Here is a 19,153-nt window from a genome sequence, read left to right on the forward strand (position 1 = left end):
CTCGATCTTTCGGTCTCCGTGTTCCGAGGCCATGTCTGTACATGCTAGGCTCGTCAAGTTAACCCTAAGTGTTTCGCGTGTGTAAATCTGTCTTACACCCGTTGTATGTGAACGTTAGAATCTAACACCCGATCATCACGTGGTGCTTCGAAACACGAACTGTCGCAACGGTGCACAGTTAGGGGAGAACACTTCTTGAAATTGTTGTAAGGGATCATCTTATTTACTACCATCGTTCTAAGCAAATAAGATGTATAAACATGATAAACATCACATGCAATCAAATAGTGACATGATATGGCCATCATCACTTTGCTCCTTTTGATCTCCATCTTCGGGGCTCCATGATCATCATCGTCACCGGCATGACACCATGATCTCCATCATCATGATCTCCATCATCGTGTCTTCATGAAGTTGCCTCGCCAACTATTACTTCTACTACTATGGCTAACGGTTAGCAATAAAGTAAAGTAATTACATGACGTTTAAGTTGACTCGCAGGTCACAAATAAATAAAGACAACTCCTATGGCTCCTGCCGGTTGTCATACTCATCGACATGCAAGTCGTGATTCCTATTACAAGAACATGATCAATCTCATACATCACATATATCATTCATCACATCCTTTGGCCATATCACATCACATAGCATACCCTGCAAAAACAAGTTAGACGTCCTCTAATTGTTGTTTGCATGTTTTACGTGGCTGCTATGGGTTTCTAGCAAGAACGTTTCTTACCTACGCATGAACCACAACGTGATATGCCAATTGCTATTTACCCTTCATAAGGACCCTTTTCATCGAATCCGATCCGACTAAAGTGGGAGAGACAGACACCCGCCAGCCACCTTATGCAACTAGTGCATGTTTGTCGGTGGAACCGGTCTCACGTAAGCGTACGTGTAAGGTTGGTCCGGGACGCTTCATCCCACGATGCCGCCGAATCAAGATAAGACTAGTAACGGCAAGCATATTGAACAATATCGACGCCCACAACTACTTTGTGTTCTACTCGTGCAAAGAATCTACGCAATAGACCTAGCTCATGATGCCACTGTTGGGGAACGTAGCAGAAATTCAAAAAATTTCCTACGTAACACCAAGATCTATCTATGGAGAGACCAGCAACGAGTAGAAAGGAGAGAGCATCTACATACCCTTGTAGATCGCTAAGCGGAAGCGTTCAAGTGAACGGGGTTGATGGAGTCGTACTCGTCGTGATTCAGATCACCGATGATCCTAGTGCCGAACGGACGGCACCTCCGCGTTCAACACACGTACAGCTCGACGATGTCTCCCACGCCTTGATCCAGCAAGGAGAGAGGGAGAGGTTGAGGAAGACTCCATCCAGCAGCAGCACAACGGCGTGGTGATGATGGAGGAGCGTGGCAATCCTGCAGGGCTTCGCCAAGCACCTACGGGAGAGGAGGAGGTGTCACGGGAGGGAGGGAGGCGCCAAGGGCTCAGGTATGGATGCCCTCCCTCCCCTCCACTATATATAGGGGCAGGGGAGAGGGGGGAGGTGCAGCCTTGCCCCTTCCTCCAAGGAAGGGGTGCGGCTAAGAGGGGGGAGGAGTCCATCCTCCCCAAGGCACCTCGGAGGTGCCTTCCCCCTTTAGGACTCTCCCCTTTTTTCTATATCTTGGCACATGGGCCTCTAGGGGCTGGTGCCCTTGGCCCATGTAGGCCAAGGCGCACCCCCTACAGCCCATGTGGCCCCCCGGGGCAGGTGGCCCCACCCGGTGGGCCCCCGGGACCCTTCCGGTGGTCCCGGTACAATACCGATGACCCCGAAACTTGTCCCGATGGCCGAAACAGGACTTCCTATATATAAATCTTTACCTCCGGACCATTCCGGAACTCCTCGTGACGTCCGGGATCTCATCCGGGACTCCGAACAACATTCGGTAACCACATACAAACTTCCTTTATAACCCTAGCGTCATCGAACCTTAAGTGTGTAGACCCTACGGGTTCGGGAGACATGCAGACATGACCGAGATGTTCTCCGGTCAATAACCAACAGCGGGATCTGGATACCCATGTTGGCTCCCACATGTTCCACGATGATCTCATCGGATGAACCACGATGTCAAGGACTCAATCGATCCCGTATACAATTCCCTTTGTCTAGCGGTATGGTACTTGCCCGAGATTCGATCGTCGGTATACCGATACCTTGTTCAATCTCATTACCGGCAAGTCTCTTTACTCGTTCCGTAACACATCATCCCGTGATCAACCCCTTGGTCACATTGTGCACATTATGATGATGTCCTACCGAGTGGGCCCAGAGATACCTCTCCGTTTACACGGAGTGACAAATCCCAATCTCGATTCGTGCCAACCCAACAGACACTTTCAGAAATACCCGTAGTGTACCTTTATAGCCACCCAGTTACGTTGTGACGTTTGGCACACCCAAAGCACTCCTACGGTATCCGGGAGTTGCACAATCTCATGGTCTAAGGAAATGATACTTGACATTAGAAAAGCTTTAGCATACGAACTACATGATCTTGTGCTAGGCTTAGGATTGGGTCTTGTCCATCACATCATTCTCCTAATGATGTGATCCCGTTATCAACGACATCCAATGTCCATGGTCAGGAAACCGTAACCATCTATTGATTAACGAGCTAGTCAACTAGAGGCTTACTAGGGACATGGTGTTGTCTATGTATCCACACATGTATCTGAGTTTCCTATCAATACAATTCTAGCATGGATAATAAACGATTATCATGAACAAGGAAATATAATAATAATCAATTTATTATTGCCTCTAGGGCATATTTCCAACAGTCCAAACGGAATGAAACCTTCGGGAACGTGATTTTTGGAACGAACATGATCCAGGAGACTTGGACCCTACGTCAAGCAACCAACAGGGAAGCCACGAGGTAGGGGGCGCGCCTACCCCCCCCCCCCCAGGCGCGCCCTCCACCCTCGTGGGCCCCCTGTTGCTCCACCGACGTACTCCTTCCTCCTATATATACCTGCGTAATCCCAAACGATCAGATACGGAGCCAAAACCCTAATTCCACCGCCGGAATTTTCTATATCCATGATATCCCATCTTGGGGCATGTTCCGAAGCTTCGCCGGAGGGGGCATCGATCATGGAGGGCTTCTACATCAACACCATAGCCATTCCGATGAAGTGTGAGTAGTTTACCTCAGACCTTCGGGTCCATAGTTATTAGCTATATGGCTTCTTCTCTCTTTTTGGATCTCAATACAAAGTTCTCCCCCTCTCATGTGGAAATCTATTCGATGTAATCTTCTTTTGTGGTGTGTTTGTAGAGACCGATGAATTGTGGGTTTATGATCAAGTTTATCTATAAACAATATTTGAATCTTCTCTAAATTCTTTTATGTATGATTGGTTATCTTTGCAAGTCTCTTCGAATTATCAGTTTGGTTTGGCCTACTAGATTGATCTTTCTTGCAATGGGAGAAGTGCTTAGCTTTGCGTTCAATCTTGCGGTGTCCTTTCCTAGTGACAGTAGGGGCAGCAAGGCACATATTGTATTGTTGCCATCGAGGATAACAAGATGGAGTTTTTTATCATATTGCATGAATTTATCCCTCTACATCATGTCATCTTGCTTAAAGTGTTACTCTATTCTTATGAACTTAATACTCCAGATGCATGCTGGATAGCGATCGATGTGTGGAGTAATAGTAGTAGATGCAGGCAGGAGTCGGTCTACTTGTCTCAGACGTGATGCCTATATACATGATCATACCAAGATATTCTCATAACTATGCTCAATTTTGTCAATTGGTCAACAGTAATTTGTTCACCCACCGTAAAATACTTATGCTCTTGAGAGAAGCCACTAGTGAAACCTATGGCCCCCGGGTCTATCTTCCATCATATTAATCTTCCAACACTTAGTTATTTCCTTTGCTTTTTACTCCCTCCATTCCTTTATCTAAGGTGTATTATTTTCAGCATGTTAACCAAGGCACATAATTATGGACTATTTGGGACGAAATTACCCTTGTCTAATTTGTAGATTAGCGGCAAGTAAATCATTTAGGATAGGAAAGGAAGAGATACACGCAATCGGGAGAGAGATATTTTCCTATTCTTTCTATACAAGGAGAGATACATGCAATCAAGGGAGAGATACTTTCCTTTTTCTGGAGGGACAAGATCGGAATTACGAGGAATTAGAACAAATGCACCTTACATTGTGGAATTTTATCAAAAAAGAAATACACCTTATATAAAGGAACGGAGGGAGTACTTTGCTTTTATTTTACTTTTCATCTTTATCATAAAAATACCAAAAATATTATTTTATCATATCTATCAGATCTCACTCTCATAAGTGACCGTGTAGGGATTGACAACCCCTTATCGCGTTGGTTGCGAGGATTTATTTGTTTTGTGTAGGTGCGAGGGACTCGCACGTAGCCTCCTACTAGATTGATACCTTGGTTCTCAAAAACTGAGGGAAATACTTATGCTACTTTGCTGCATCACCCTTTCCTCTTCAAGGGAAAACCAATGCAGTGCTCAAGAGGTAGCACTAACTCATTAGCTACATTGCTTGCAAGGCTTATAGTGATGTACATTACCGAGAGGACCCAGAGATACCTCTCTGACAATCGGAGTGAAAAATCCTAATCTTGATCCATGCCAACTCAACAAACACCATCGGAGACACCTGTAGAGCACCTTTATAATCGCCCAGTTACGTTGTGACGTCTGATAGCACACAAAGTGTTCCTCCTGTATTCGGGAGTTGCATGATCTCATAGTCATAGGAACATGTATAGTTATTGGGAAAGCAATAGCAACAAACTAAATGATCATCGTGCTAAGCTAACGGATGGGTCAAGTCAATCACATTATTCTCTAATGATGTGATCCCGTTAATCAAATGACAATTCATGTCTATGGTTAGGAAACATAACCATCATTGACTCAACGAGCTAGTCAAGTAGAGGCAAACTAGTGACACTCTGTTTTTCTATGTATTCACACATTTACTAAGTTTCCGGTTAATACAATTCTAGCATGAATAATGTACATTTATCATGATATAAGGAAATATAAATAACAACTTTATTATTGCCTCTAGGGCATATTTCCTTCATCTTGCCAATAGACAAGTCTTGGATTGCTTCCGAAGGATCTCTGTCTCCTACATCGATTGGCAATTGCTCTACTTGCGAGCCATTAGATTCATCAAACTTCACATCTACCGTCTCTTCAACCTTTCGGGTGAAATTGTTGTAGACACGGTAGGTGTGAGAGTTTGAGCCATAACCGAGTAGGAAACCCTCATGAGATTTAGGAGCAAATTTAGAATGACGATGCTTATCAAGAATGTAACACTTTGAGCCGAATACTCGAAAGTATCCAATGTGGGGTTTGCTACAGGTGACAAGCTCGTATGCCGTATTGCCAAGTAGCTTGTGAAGATATAAGCGATTTCTTGCATGGCAAGCTGTCTCAACCGCTTCCGCCCAAAAGTGTTTTGGTGTCTTGTACTCATCAAGCATCATTCTCGCCATCTCAATAAGAGTCTGGTTCTTTCTCTCAACAACTCCATTTTGCTGAGGTGTGTACGTAGCCAAGAACTCGTGTGAAATCCCTTCTTCGCCAATAAAGGTATCCACATTTGCGTTCTTGAACTTCGTTCCGTTGTCGCTGCGAACCTTCTTGATCTTCACTTCAAATTGATTTTGGGCCTTCCTAGCAAAGTTCTTGAAGATCTTTTGGACCTGCGATTTATCATCGAGAAAGAACACCCACGTAAATCTTGAAAAAGCATCTACTATAACTAGACCAAATGAGTTTCCACTAAGACTTTTATAGGCATTGGGACCAAAGAGATCCATATGAAGTAGCTCGAGTGGTCTTCTCGTGGTCATGATGTTCTTCACGGGGTGGCTTCCTTCAACTTTTTTCCTGCTTGACAAGCACTGCACAATCTATCCTTGTCAAATATAACATCTTTCACTCCAAGGATATGATCACCTTTGATAAGCTTATCAAGATTTCGCATGCCCGCATGACCTAATACTACCTCTTGAGCATGTGTTGGTTTTCCCTTGAAGAGGAAACGGTGATGCAGCACAGTAGCGTAAGTATTTCCCTCAGTTTTTGAGAACCAAGGTATCAATCCAGTAGGAGGTAACACACAAATCACCTAGTACCTACACAAACAAACAAGAACCTTGCAACCAACGTGATAAAGGGTTTGTCAATCCCTTCATGGTCACTTACAAAAGTGAGACCTGATAAAGATAATAAGATAAATATTTTTGTTATTTTTATGATATAGATTGCAAAATAAACGGTAATAGAAATAGCGAATTGATATGCAAATAATATGATGGAAGATAGACCAGGGGGCCATAAGTTCCACTAGTGGCTTCTCTCAAGATAGCAAATTCTATGGTGGGTGAACAAATTACTGTCAAGCAATTGATAGAAAAGCGAATACTTATGAGAATATCTAGGCATGATCATGTATATAGGCATCACGTCTGTGACAAGTAGACCGAAACGATTCTGCATCTACTACTATTACTCCACACATCGACCGCTCTCCAGCATGCATCTAGAGTATTAAGTTCATAAGAACAGAGTAACGCATTAGGCAAGATGACATGATGTAGAGGGATAAACTCAAGCAATACGATATAAACCCCATCTTTTTATCCTCGATGGCAACAATACAATACGTGCCTTGCTGCCCCTGCTGTCACTGGGAAAGGACACCGCAAGATTGAACCCAAAGCTAAGCACTTCTCCCATTGCAAGAACAATCAATCTAGTAGGCCGAACCAAACTGATAATTTGAAGAGACTTGCAAAGATATTTAAATCATGCATAAAAGATTTCAGAGAAGAATCAAATATTGTTCAGAGATAATCTTGATCATAAACCCACAATTCATCAGATCTCGACAAACACACCACAAAAAGAATTACATCGAATAGGTTTCCAAGAGAATCGAGGATAACTTTGTATTGAGATCCAAAGAGAGAGAAGAAGCCATCTAGCTAATAACTATGGACCCGAAGGTCTATGGTAAACTACTCACACATCATGGGAGAGGCTATGGTGTTGATGTAGAAGCCCTCCATGATTGATTCCCCCTCCGGTAGAGCACCAGAAAAGGCCCCAAGATGGGATCTCATGGGTACAGAAGGTTGCGGCGGTGGAAATAGGGTTTCGTGGTGCTCCTGGGTGTTTTCAGGGTATATGGGTATATATAGGAGGAAGAAGTACGTCGGTGGAGCTGTGAGGAGCCCTCGAGGGTGGGGGCGCGCCTACCCCCTAGGCGTGCCTCCCTGCCTCGTGGCCTCCTCGCTTCTTTCTTAATGTCCACTCCAAGTCTCCTTGGTCATGCTTGTTCCAAAAATAACTCTCCCGAAGGTTTCATTCCGTTTGGATTCCGTTGGATATTCCTTTTCTGCGAAACACTGAAATAGGCAAAAAAATAGCAATTTGTACTGGGCCTTTGGTTAGTAGGTTAGTCCCAAAAATAATACAAAAAGGTAAATTAAAGCTCATTAAACATCCAAAACAGATAATATAATAGCATGGAACAATCAAAAATTATATATACGTTGGAAACGTATCAAGCATCCCCAAGCTTAATTCCTGCTCGTCCTCGAGTAGGTAAATGATAAAAATAGAATTTTTGATGTGGAATGCTACCTAGCATAATTCTCAATGTAATTTTATTTATTGTGGCATGAATGTTCAGATCTAAAAGATTCAATACAAAAGTTTAATATTGACATAAAAATAATAATACTTCAAGCATACTAACAAAGCAATCATGTCTTCTCAAAATAACATGGCAAAAGAAAGGTATCCCTACAAAATCATATAGTCTGGCTATGCTCTATCTTCACCACACAAAGTATTTAAATCATGCACAACCCTGATGACAAGCCAAGCAATTGTTTCATACTTTTGGTGTTCTCAAACTTTTTCAATCTTCACACAATATATGAGCGTGGGCCATGGACATAGCACTATAGGTGGAATAGAATGGTGGTTGTGGAGAAGACAAAAAGGAGAAGATAGTCTCACATCAACTAGGTGTATCAACGGGCTATGGAGATGCCCATCAATAGATATCAATGTGAGTGAGTAGGGATTGCCATGCAATAGATGCACTAGAGCTATAAGTGTATGAAAGCTCAAAAAGAAACTAAGTGGGTGTGCATCCAACTTGCTTGCTCACGAAGACCTAGGGCATTTTGAGGAAGCCCATCATTGGAATATACAAGCCAAGTTCTATAATGTAAAATTCTCGCTAGTATATGAAAGTGACAACATAGGAGACTCTCTATCATGAAGACATGGTGCTATTTTGAAGCACAAGTGTGGTAAAAGGACAGTAACATTGTCCCTTCTCTCTTTTTCTCTCATTTTTTTATTTTGGCCTTCTCCTTTTTTATGGCCTCTTTTTTTATTTTTTTTTCTTTTTCGTCTGGAGTCTCATCCCGACTTGTGGGGGAATCATAGTCTCCATCATCCTTTCCTCACTTGGGACAATGCTCTAATAATGATGATCATCACACTTTTATTTACTTACAACTCGATACTAGAACAAAATATGACTCTATCTGAATGCCTCCGGCGGTGTACCGGGATGGGCAATGAATCAACAGTGACATGTATGAAAGAATTATGAACGGTGGCTTTGCCACAAATACGATGTCAACTACATGATCATGCAAAGCAATATGACAATGATGAAGCGTGTCATAACAAATAGAAAAGTGGTAAGTTGCATGGCAATATATCTCGGAATGGCTATGGAAATGCCATAATAGGTAGGTATGGTGGCTGTTTTGAGGAAGGTAATTGGTGGGTTTATGGTACCGGCGAAAGTTGTGCGGTACTAGAGAGGCTAGCAATGGTGGAAGGGTGAGAGTGCGTATAATCCATGGACTCGACATTAGTCATAAAGAACTCACATACTTATTGCAAAAATCTATTAGTTATCGAAACAAAGTACTACACGCACGCTCCTAGGGGGATAGATTGGTAGGAAAAGACCATCGCTCGTCCCCGACCGCCACTCATAAGGAAGACAATCAATAAATAAATCATGCTCCGACTTCATCACATAACGGTTCACCATACGTGCATGTTGTGGGAATCACAAACTTTAACACAAGTATTTCTCAAATTCACAACTACTCAACTAGCATGACTCTAATATCACCATCTTTATATCTCAAACAATCATCAAGTATCAAACTTCTCATAGTATTCAATGCACTTTTTATGATAGTTTTTATTATACCCATCTTGGATGCCTATCATATTAGGACTAATTTTATAGCCAAAGCAAATTACCATGCTGTTCTATAAGACTCTCAAAATAATATAAATGAAGCATGAGAGATCAATAATTTCTATAAAATAAAACCACCACCGTGCTCTAAAAAGATATAAGTGAAGCACTAGAGCAAAATTATCTAGCTCAAAATATATAGGTGAAGCACATAGAGTATTCTAATAAATTCCGATTCATGTGTGTCTCTCCCAAAAGGTTTTTACAGCAAGGATGATTGTGGTAAACTAAAAAGAAAATACTCAAATTGTACAAGACGCTCCAAGCAAAACACATATCATGTGGTAAATAAAAATATAGCCTCAAGTAAAGTTACCGATAGACGAAGACGAAAGAGGGGATGCCTTCCGGAGCATCCCCAAGCTTAGGCTTTTGGTTGTCCTTGAACTTTAACTTGGGGTGCCTTGTTCATCCACAAGCTTAGGCTCTTGCCACTCTTTATTCCAAAATCCATCAAATCTTTATCCAAAACTTGAAAACTTCACAACATAAAACTTCAACAGAAAATCTCATGAGCTCCGTTAGTATAAGAAAACAAACCACCACTTCAAGGTACTGTAATTAACTCATTATTTATTTATATTGGTGTTAAACCTACTGTATTCCAACTTATCTATGGTTCATACCCCCCGATACTAGCCATAGATTCATCAAAATAAGCAAACAACACACGAAAAACTGAATCTATCAAAAACAGAACAGTCTGTAGTAATCTATAGGTTTCGAATACTTCTGTAACCCCAAAAATTCTGGAATAAATTGCTGGACGTGAGGAATTTATCTATTAATCGTCTGCAAAAATAATCAACCTAATTGCACTCTCCAGTAAAAAAAATGGCAGCAAATCTCGTGAGCGCTAAAGTTTCTGTTTTTTACAGCAAGATCGCAAAGACTTCCCCCAAGCCTTACCAAAGGTTCTACTTGGCACAAACGCTAATTAAAAGCATAAAACCACATCTAAATAGAAGCTAGATGAATTATTTATTACTAAACAGAAACAAGAAACAAGAAACAAAAATAAAATTGGGTTGCCTCCCAACAAGCGCTATCGTTTAACGCCCCTAGCTAGGCATAAAAACAAGAATGGATCTAGGTATTGTCATGATAATGATAAGGTAAATCGCGAAAACTCATCTCATACTCCCTACGTTCAGCAGCAAGCTTTCTTTGTGGCAAGCAAAAGTAATCAAAAGGGCTAAATTTAATGGGACAAAAGTCTCCAAGATCAAGCTCGGGAGGTATTGGTTCCTCCTTTGGCCCCTCATATTGCACAACCAATTCATCATTATAAGCATTCTTTTGGCAAAAAGTCATGAGCCTTTGTTCAAGGGAAAAACCCAACCCATTGTTTTGGATAGCAAAATTATCATTAAGTTTAGAGATCCTGTTAATAAGACCATCGGTAGGAACCTTCTTTCTAAGGTTTTCGTTAAAAGCAACATGATCTAAAGATCGTAAGCGCATTATGTCCTCTTGATAAAAAGGGATTGCTTCTATGGGAGGACGGCCGGCATCCACCCTATAATGCGCAAAAATTTCATTGGCCCCTTTCATTATAAATCTGAACTTATGAGCTAAAAAGATGGTAGATGCTCGCTTAAGAGAAGAATGCTCAATACTAGAAAATTCTAGAAAGATCCTCTGTATGCAAGGATGCATATAGATAAATTGTCTTTCAAGTTCAATAACAAGCAACGATATAGCATCTGCAAGACTATTAGTTTTATGAAGAATAGACCCGCTCATGGTGGGCAAAGCACCGGCACAAGTAAATAAATCTTGAATAACTCCTTTTCCAATAATATTACCACTACCAATCCGAAATTTTTTAGTGTGTAAAATAGTGGGTTCTTCATGAGGATCAACAAAAACATCAAAGTTTTCCATGTTATTACCACTATCCTTATTAATGATAACCTCCCCAATTTCAGACATGATGGCAGCAAGAGGCAAGCAAAAAGAGGTGAACAAAAAAGAGGGAGAATAAAACGGCAAGGGTGAAGTGGAGGAGAGGAAAACGAGAGGCAAATGGCAAATAATGTAATGCGAGTGTCACACCCTAGCTAGTCCATGCATTAGAGTGTGCATCATGTTTACTTTTCATCAGAAACTTGAAATGGGAAAGGCAGAACCCCCAGCACCCCTTTTGAAATCAACTAGGGTTTACTAAAAATAATTTCAATGAACCTGAAATGCCCTTCCAAAATGTTCACCCTCTTTGTCTTAGGTTAGAACCTCTGGCAAAATTGGTGCACAATTTTCTAGGTCAATAGAAGGTCATTGATTTAAATTATAAATATTTGAATTTGGGCATTTAAATTCTATTAAATAATTTAAATGCTCAAATAATTCTGGAAATAAATGTTTGCTGTTAGGAATAATCCTAACAGAGCCCACAATTATTTTCAGGATTTTAGTAAGTGCCTAGGTATTTTTAATAAAGCCCTAAAGCTACAGAAAAATAGAAAAAGAAAACAAAATTAAAAAAAAGGGAGAAAGAAGCCCACCTGGGCCTTACCTGGCTCGGCCCAGCCTACTGGCTCGGCCAGTCACCCCCTACCTCACGCCAGGAGGCAGGGGCGCGTGCTCGCCGTGCGCCGACCATGCGTCGGCCACCTCCTGCTTCTACCGACGCTGGGAGGCGCCCAGAGACGCCACGAGACCCCCTCGTCCCCCTCCCGTCCTCTCTCACTCTCCCCCTCGTCTCCCTCATCCTCTCCCGCGATGGCCGAGCGCGCCCCTCGCCGCCGATCGCCGTAGTCGCCGCCAGAGACCTTCCCTCGCCCCTCCGACGAGCCCATCAGCTCCGCCTCGACCCCCTCATCCTCCCCACCGAGCCACGGTTCGCCGGAAGCCCTGCAGCGCCGCCTTCGCCCTCGTCTTCAACCTCGGGCATCCGAGATCGCCGGCGACTGCACCTCTTCTCCAGCCCGTCCCCAAGCCCGCTGAGACCACCGCTGCACTCGCTGTGAGCTCCTCTTCCTCTTCCCCTAGTTCTCGTGCTCGTTTGGCCCCTGTAGCCGCCATTTCCACCACGGCCGAAGCTCGCCGGCGCCGTGCCTCATCGCCGTCGTGGCCAGGGCCACCGTGGCTTGAAGCCGGGCACACCACCGTGCTCAGCGCAGCACCAGGAACCGTAGCCACCACCCGCTCTTCCTCCCATGCACCGTAGCCTCGAAACCAACCTCGCCCGAACTCCGGCGACCGCCAAGCTCGTCGCCGGTGACGTTTCCGGCCACCCCGAGCCCAACCACCACTACCAAACGCCGCGGTTCGTTCCCAGCTACCCGTAGCTGCTCTCCGCGCATCAAATGGTGCCCTGTGGGCGATTTCCGCAGCGCGCCTCCGCGTCTGGACTCGCTGGCGGCTAAACGCCGGCAGGCTTTGACCCGCTGACCGGCGAGGTTGACTCTGCTGACGTGGGTTGACCTCCCCCCCCCCCTCTCTCACCGACATGCGGGCCCCGCCCGGATAATTACCCTGTTAGTGCTAACTAAATAGGTTAGTTTAATTAGTATAGTCACTGACTAGTGGGCCCTGCTAGTTAATTAGGCTAACTAAACGTAGTTAGTGCACAAAGACACTGACCAGTGGGCCCCACCAGTCAGGTTTGACCTGGGCTGGCGCCTTTGACCTGCTGACGTCACCCTAACGCATTGCTGACGCAATAATTGATTTTCTGGATTTATTTTTATACAGGAAATTCCAGAAAATAGTTCAAACTTCAAAAATTTATAGAAATTCAACCATAGCTCCAAATGAGATAAATTATATATGAAAAATTATCAGAAAAATTCAATCTATCCATCTGTAATGGTTTCATGCATGACAAAACAAGTTTACCTTGCTGTTTAAGCAGAATAAGGAAATGCACTATTAAGGCCATGTTAATGAGCTAATATTTGAATCTTTGATTCAAATGAGTTCATTCCTTTCTATTTTAGCTTGCATTAGGCCAAAACACATTCATATTGCCATGTCATAGCATGCATCATATTGTTGCATATCGTCATGTGTTGATTGTGTTCCGATGTGTTCTTTGTGGTAGGTTCTGCCTCCGAGGATATTCACGAGTATCCAATTGAAGGGCAGTATCCCACTACCACTCCATCAGGCAAGCAACCATTGATCATTCCGATACAAACCCATGTTCTCGCTTCTGCTCTTGTTTACTGCATTAAGACAACGCGATTCAAACTGTTGTGTGCTACAGTAGTTGAACCCTTATCCTCTGCATGACCTGTCATTGCCACAGTAACTAGATGAAACCCACTAGCATGTGTAGGAGTTGTTTGAGCCATGTTTTGTGATTCCTACCTTGCTATGCCTGCTATGCTTAGAGTTGTGTCAGGTCTGGTTCATCTGGGTGATGGGCTAGAGTAAAATGCTTATGCCAGTAATGTGAGGGATGTGTTGAACATGTTTTGGTAAAGGTATCGATGAGAGGCCATGTAGGAGTACATGGTGGGTTGTTTCATTGAGGTCGTCCCTAAGAACTGAGATCTATATGTGTGATTTTAAGATTCAGCTACTACCATGCATTGGGATCCTTAATTGACCCTCTCGGCTTCTTAATCACCCTAGTACTCTGTCCAGGAGTTGCAAATAGTTTCTGGTGTTTGTAGGTTATGTGTTGGCGGCCGTGCGTAGCGCTGACCCTAGGGGTGGGCTATGTTGCGGTAGACACACCGTGGCACGGTGTACCGAGTCACCCGTTTGGTGTCTCGGGAACCCTGTTCACATCGTTCGGGGCCGTATGTGGAAACCTCGGCCGGACTCCCTGCGGATGGAACCTGGATAGGCGATAAAACTGGACTAGAGACTTAAGTGTTTAGGTAGGCCGTGGCCGACACCCTCGCTGGGCTTCCGCTTGAAGGTTGCCGAGTACATGTCGTGTAAACGGCGGTAAGTGGTGAAAGCGTGTATGACAAAGTACACCCCTGCAGGGTATAAAACTATTCGAATAGCCGCGTCCGCGGTAAAGGACTACTTGGTTGCCTATACAGTTCATAGACAAGTTAATGGATACTACTAAAAGACTCAAGATAAGTGTGAGTACCGAGGATGGCCCTCTCGTAGGATGACGAGGGAGGATCCCCGGTGGAGTATTGTGTTGGTGAGTACTGGACTCGTGTGCGAAAACTATTTTATTGGTGAAGTTCCGTAGGATAGCTTAGCCAAGAGTCAAAGCTGGCTTGCTGCATCAACCCCACCACCTTCTTGAGAATAAGCATGTATAGTAGGTTCTGATGTAAGACTTGCTGAGTACCTTTGTACTCATGTTTGCTTAATTATTGTTTTCAGACGACAACACTGCCCCCTCCGATGGGTTTTATGTAGACCTTGACGTCGACGAGTGACTAGCCACCCAGGTGGTGATCCCGGCCATGGAGGGCCCTATGTAGATAGACAGGCTTCGAGAAGCCTTCTTTCTTTTTAGAGTCTGTACTCAGACTAGTTGCTTCTACATGTGCATGTATGATTGTATGACTTGGGTGTCGGGTCATGTGACCCCTATCTGTATGACATGTTATGTATGGCTCTCTAGAGCCCTTTAAATAAAGTACTTGAGTTGTAGAGTTTTGTTGTGATGCCATGTTGTATGTACTCATATCGAGCATATTGTGTGTATGATTGAAATGCTTGGTATGAGTGGGATCCGACAATCTAGTTGTTTATCCTTGGCAGCCTTTCTTATGGGGAAATGTAGTCTAGTGTTCCTCGAGCCATAGTAGTCCGCTACAGCCCGGTTCACCGGAGTCCTGCTAGCCCAGCACTACTGTTCAGGACGCTTGACTGGCCGGCATGTGTTTCACTTCGTCCCTATGTCTGTCCCTTCGGGGAAATGTCACGCGGTGACTTCCGGAGTCCTGCCTAGCCTGCTACAGCCCGGGGTCCCCGGAGTCCTGTTAGCCCAGTGCTACAGCCCGGAATCACTCGTTGATGACCGACATGCTCGATGTGATTCATGTATGCCTGTCTCCATAGGTCTGTGCCGCTTTGGGTTCACGACTAGCCATGTCGGCCCGGGTTCTCTGTCATATGGATGCTAGCGACACTATCATATACGTGAGCCAAAAGGCGCAAACGGTCCCGGGCCATGGTAAGGCGACACCCGTGGGATACCGTGCGTGAGGCCGCAAAGTGATATGAGGTGTTACCGGCTAGATCGATGTGACTTGGAATCGGGGTCCTGACAGCGAGGGATAAGAGTTTGTGATGGGTACTTGGTATGTCTTGACTTGATGCAACCTCCCCGGCAACGGCGCTAGAAATCCTTCTTCCTACCTCTTGAGCATGCGTTGGTTTTCCCTTGAAGAGGAAAGGTGATGCAGCACAGTAGCGTAAGTATTTCCCTCAGTTTTTGAGAACAAAGGTATCAATCCAGTAGGAGGTAACACACAAGTCAACTAGTACCTACACAAACAAACAAGAACCTCGCAACCAACGCGATAAAGGGGTTGTCAATCCCTTCACGGTCACTTACGAAAGTGAGATCTGATAAAGATAATAAGATAAATATTTTGGGTATTTTTATGATATAGATTGGAAAATAAAGATTGCAAAATAAAAGGTAATAGAGATAGCAAATTGATTTGGAAATAATATGATGGAAGATAGACCCGGGGGCCATAGGTTTCACTAGTGGCTTCTCTCAAGATAGCAAATTCTACAGTGGGTGAACAAATTATTGTCAAGCAATTGATAAAAAAGCGAATACTTATGAGAATATTTAGGCATGATCATGTATATAGGCATCACGTCCGTGACAAGTAAACCGAAACGATTCTGCATCTACTACTATTACTCCACACATCGACCGCTATTCAGCATGCATCTAGAGTATTAAGTTCATAAGAACAGAGTAACGCATTAGGCAAGATGACATGATGTAGAGGGATAAACTCAAGCAATATGATATAAACCCCATCTTTTTATCCTCGATGGAAACAATACAATACGTGCCTTGCTGCCCCTGCTGTCACTGGGAAAGGACACCGCAAGATTGAACCCAAAGCTAAGCACTTCTCCCATTGCAAGAACAATCAATCTAGTAGGCCGAACCAAACTGATAATTCGAAGAGACTTGCAAAGATATTTAAATCATGCATAAAAGATTTCAGAGAAGAATCAAATATTGTTCAGAGATAATCTTGATCATAAACCCACAATTCATCGGATCTCGACAAACACACCGCAAAAAGAATTACATTGAATAGATCTCCAAGAGAATCGAGGAGAACTTTGTATTGAGATCCAAAGAGAGAGAAGAAGCCATCTAGCTAATAACTATGGACCCGAAGGTCTGTGGTAAACTACTCACACATCATCGGAGAGGCTATGGTGTTGATGTAGAAGCCCTCCGTGATCGATTCCCCCTCCGGCAGAGCACCAGAAAAGGCCCCAAGATGGGATCTCACGGGTACAGAAGGTTGCGGTAGTGGAAATAGGGTTTCGTGGTGCTCCTGGATGTTTTCAGGGTATATGGGTATATATAGGAGGAAGAAGTACGTCGGTGGAGCTGCGAGGGGCCCACGAGGGTGGGGTCGCGCCTACCCCCCTGGGCGCGCCTACCTGCCTCGTGGCCTCATCACTTCTTTCTTGACGTCCACTCCAAGTCTCCTGGATCGCGTTTGTTCCAAAAATAACTCTCCCGAAGGTTTCATTCCGTTTGATATTCCTTTTCTGTGAAACACTGAAATAGGCAAAAAAAAATAGCAATTTGCACTGGGCCTTTGGTTAGTAGGTTAGTCCCAAAAATAATATAAAATGGTAAATTAAATCCCATTAAACATCCAAAACAGGTAATATAATAGCATGGAACAATCATAAATTATAGATACGTTGGAGACGTATCACCTAACCTTCTATGCCATAACCAACCTTTAGAAGATTTAGCAATTAAGCAAGTTCTAGGTTGAGCCTTTTTAGTGAAATCAACAATGTATAGATCACCTCTACATATAACGGTAAAGACCATATTATGATTATCTCTACGAAACACTTGGCAATCTACTTCGGTAAATAGGACATTGAAACCAAAGTAGCAAGTATAGATACGGAAAGTAAATTATAGCCAAGGGATTCAACGAGCATAACATTTTGTATGGAGCTATCACGTGAGATGGCCACCTTACCTAGGCCAACCACCTTACCCTTTGAGTTATCACCAAAGGTGACATACATTCGAGGGCCATCATTTTCAGCAAGCTCATGAAACATATCCTTGTCTCCGGTCATGTGATCGGTACATCCACTATCAAGAACCCATTCCTTTCCTCCAGCCATGTAGCCACGAATATTAGCCATAAGACCAAAGTGTCTCATAGACTCATCAAGATCAAAGTCACTATCATCATCCTCATCATAGTATCCATGTTCAACATTGTCTTGTGATTGATCGATTCCTAGAGAGATTTATTCATTAGATAAATGACCATTACAGTGTCATCTTTATGAAGTCTAATGGCTTCGGAGACGATATTGCTAATGATTCCAACATCTCCTTTGGCACGCATGAGGTTAGTAAGCTCAAATAAACAATCACCAAACTTAGGATCATTGGAATTCATCTTACTCAAAGCAATAGACTTGTGAAGAATCTCATCTAAGTTTTGCAAGGAATAGTTTGGAAATCGTTCCTCAAGAAATCTCCATAGAGTGTAGGCACAATCAAGAGTAGGCAAGCAACTAAACAAATTTGTAGGCAAACCTCTAGTAATAAGATTGATAGTTCTAAGGTTGTGAATCATGTCAATAGACTCGTCAAGGGTAGGATGCAAGGGGTCAACAACGGGTGCAAAGTGCTAGTAATGTACTTGTTCAAGTGATATTCATTGAAAATCTCAAGCATCTCAATTTTCCACTCATGAAAGAACTCTCCATCAAGTATAGGTACTCTACATCTAAGACTCCCCAACATAGACTCATCCATCTTCCTTCAATGGTGATTAAACCAAAGCAATGGACACCAAGGCTCTGATACCAATTGTAGGATCGAGAAGAGGTGTCTAGAGAGGGGGTGATTAGACCCTTAACAAGGAAAAGTAGCAGTTTTTAATTTCTTTAAGTTAAGGTGGAGTTTTAGCACTAGTTTAAACATTCACAATACGTTTCAAGCAAGCATGGAAAGAGTATATGAGCAGCGGAAAGTAAAGCATGCAAGTTGCAAGAAAGTAAAGGGGTGGGATTGGAGTGTGCAAACACAATTGGAGACATGGAGATTTTTGGCGTGGTTCCGATAGGTGGTGCTATCGTACATCCATGTTGATGGAGACTTCAACCCACGAAGGGTAACGGTTGCGCGATTCCATGGAGGGCTCCACCCACGAAGGGTCCACGAAGAAGCAACCCTGTCTATCCCATCATGGCCATCGCCCACGAAGGACTTGCCTCACTTGGGTAGATCTTCACAAAGTAGGCGATCTCCTTGCCCTTACAAACTCCTTGGTTCAACTCCACAATCTTGATGGAGGCTCCCAAGTGACACCTAACCAATCTAGGAGACATCACTCTCCAAAAGTTAATAGATGGTGTGTTGATGATGAACTCCTTGCTCTTGTGCTTCAAATGATAGTCTCCCCAACACTCAACTCTCTCTCACATATTCGGATTTGGTGAAAAAATGATTTGAGTGGAAAGCAACTTGGGGAAGGCTAGAGATCAAGATTCTTGTGGTTGGATTGGAATGTCTTGGTCTCAACACATGAGTAGGTGGTTCTCTCTCAGAAAATGTATGTTGAAAGTGTAGGCATGTTCTGATGTCTCTCCTCACGAATGAAGGAAGGGTGGAGGGG

The sequence above is a fragment of the Triticum dicoccoides genome, chromosome 4A (genome assembly GCF_002162155.2).
Source record: "Triticum dicoccoides isolate Atlit2015 ecotype Zavitan chromosome 4A, WEW_v2.0, whole genome shotgun sequence".
Taxonomy (NCBI): domain Eukaryota; kingdom Viridiplantae; phylum Streptophyta; class Magnoliopsida; order Poales; family Poaceae; genus Triticum; species Triticum dicoccoides.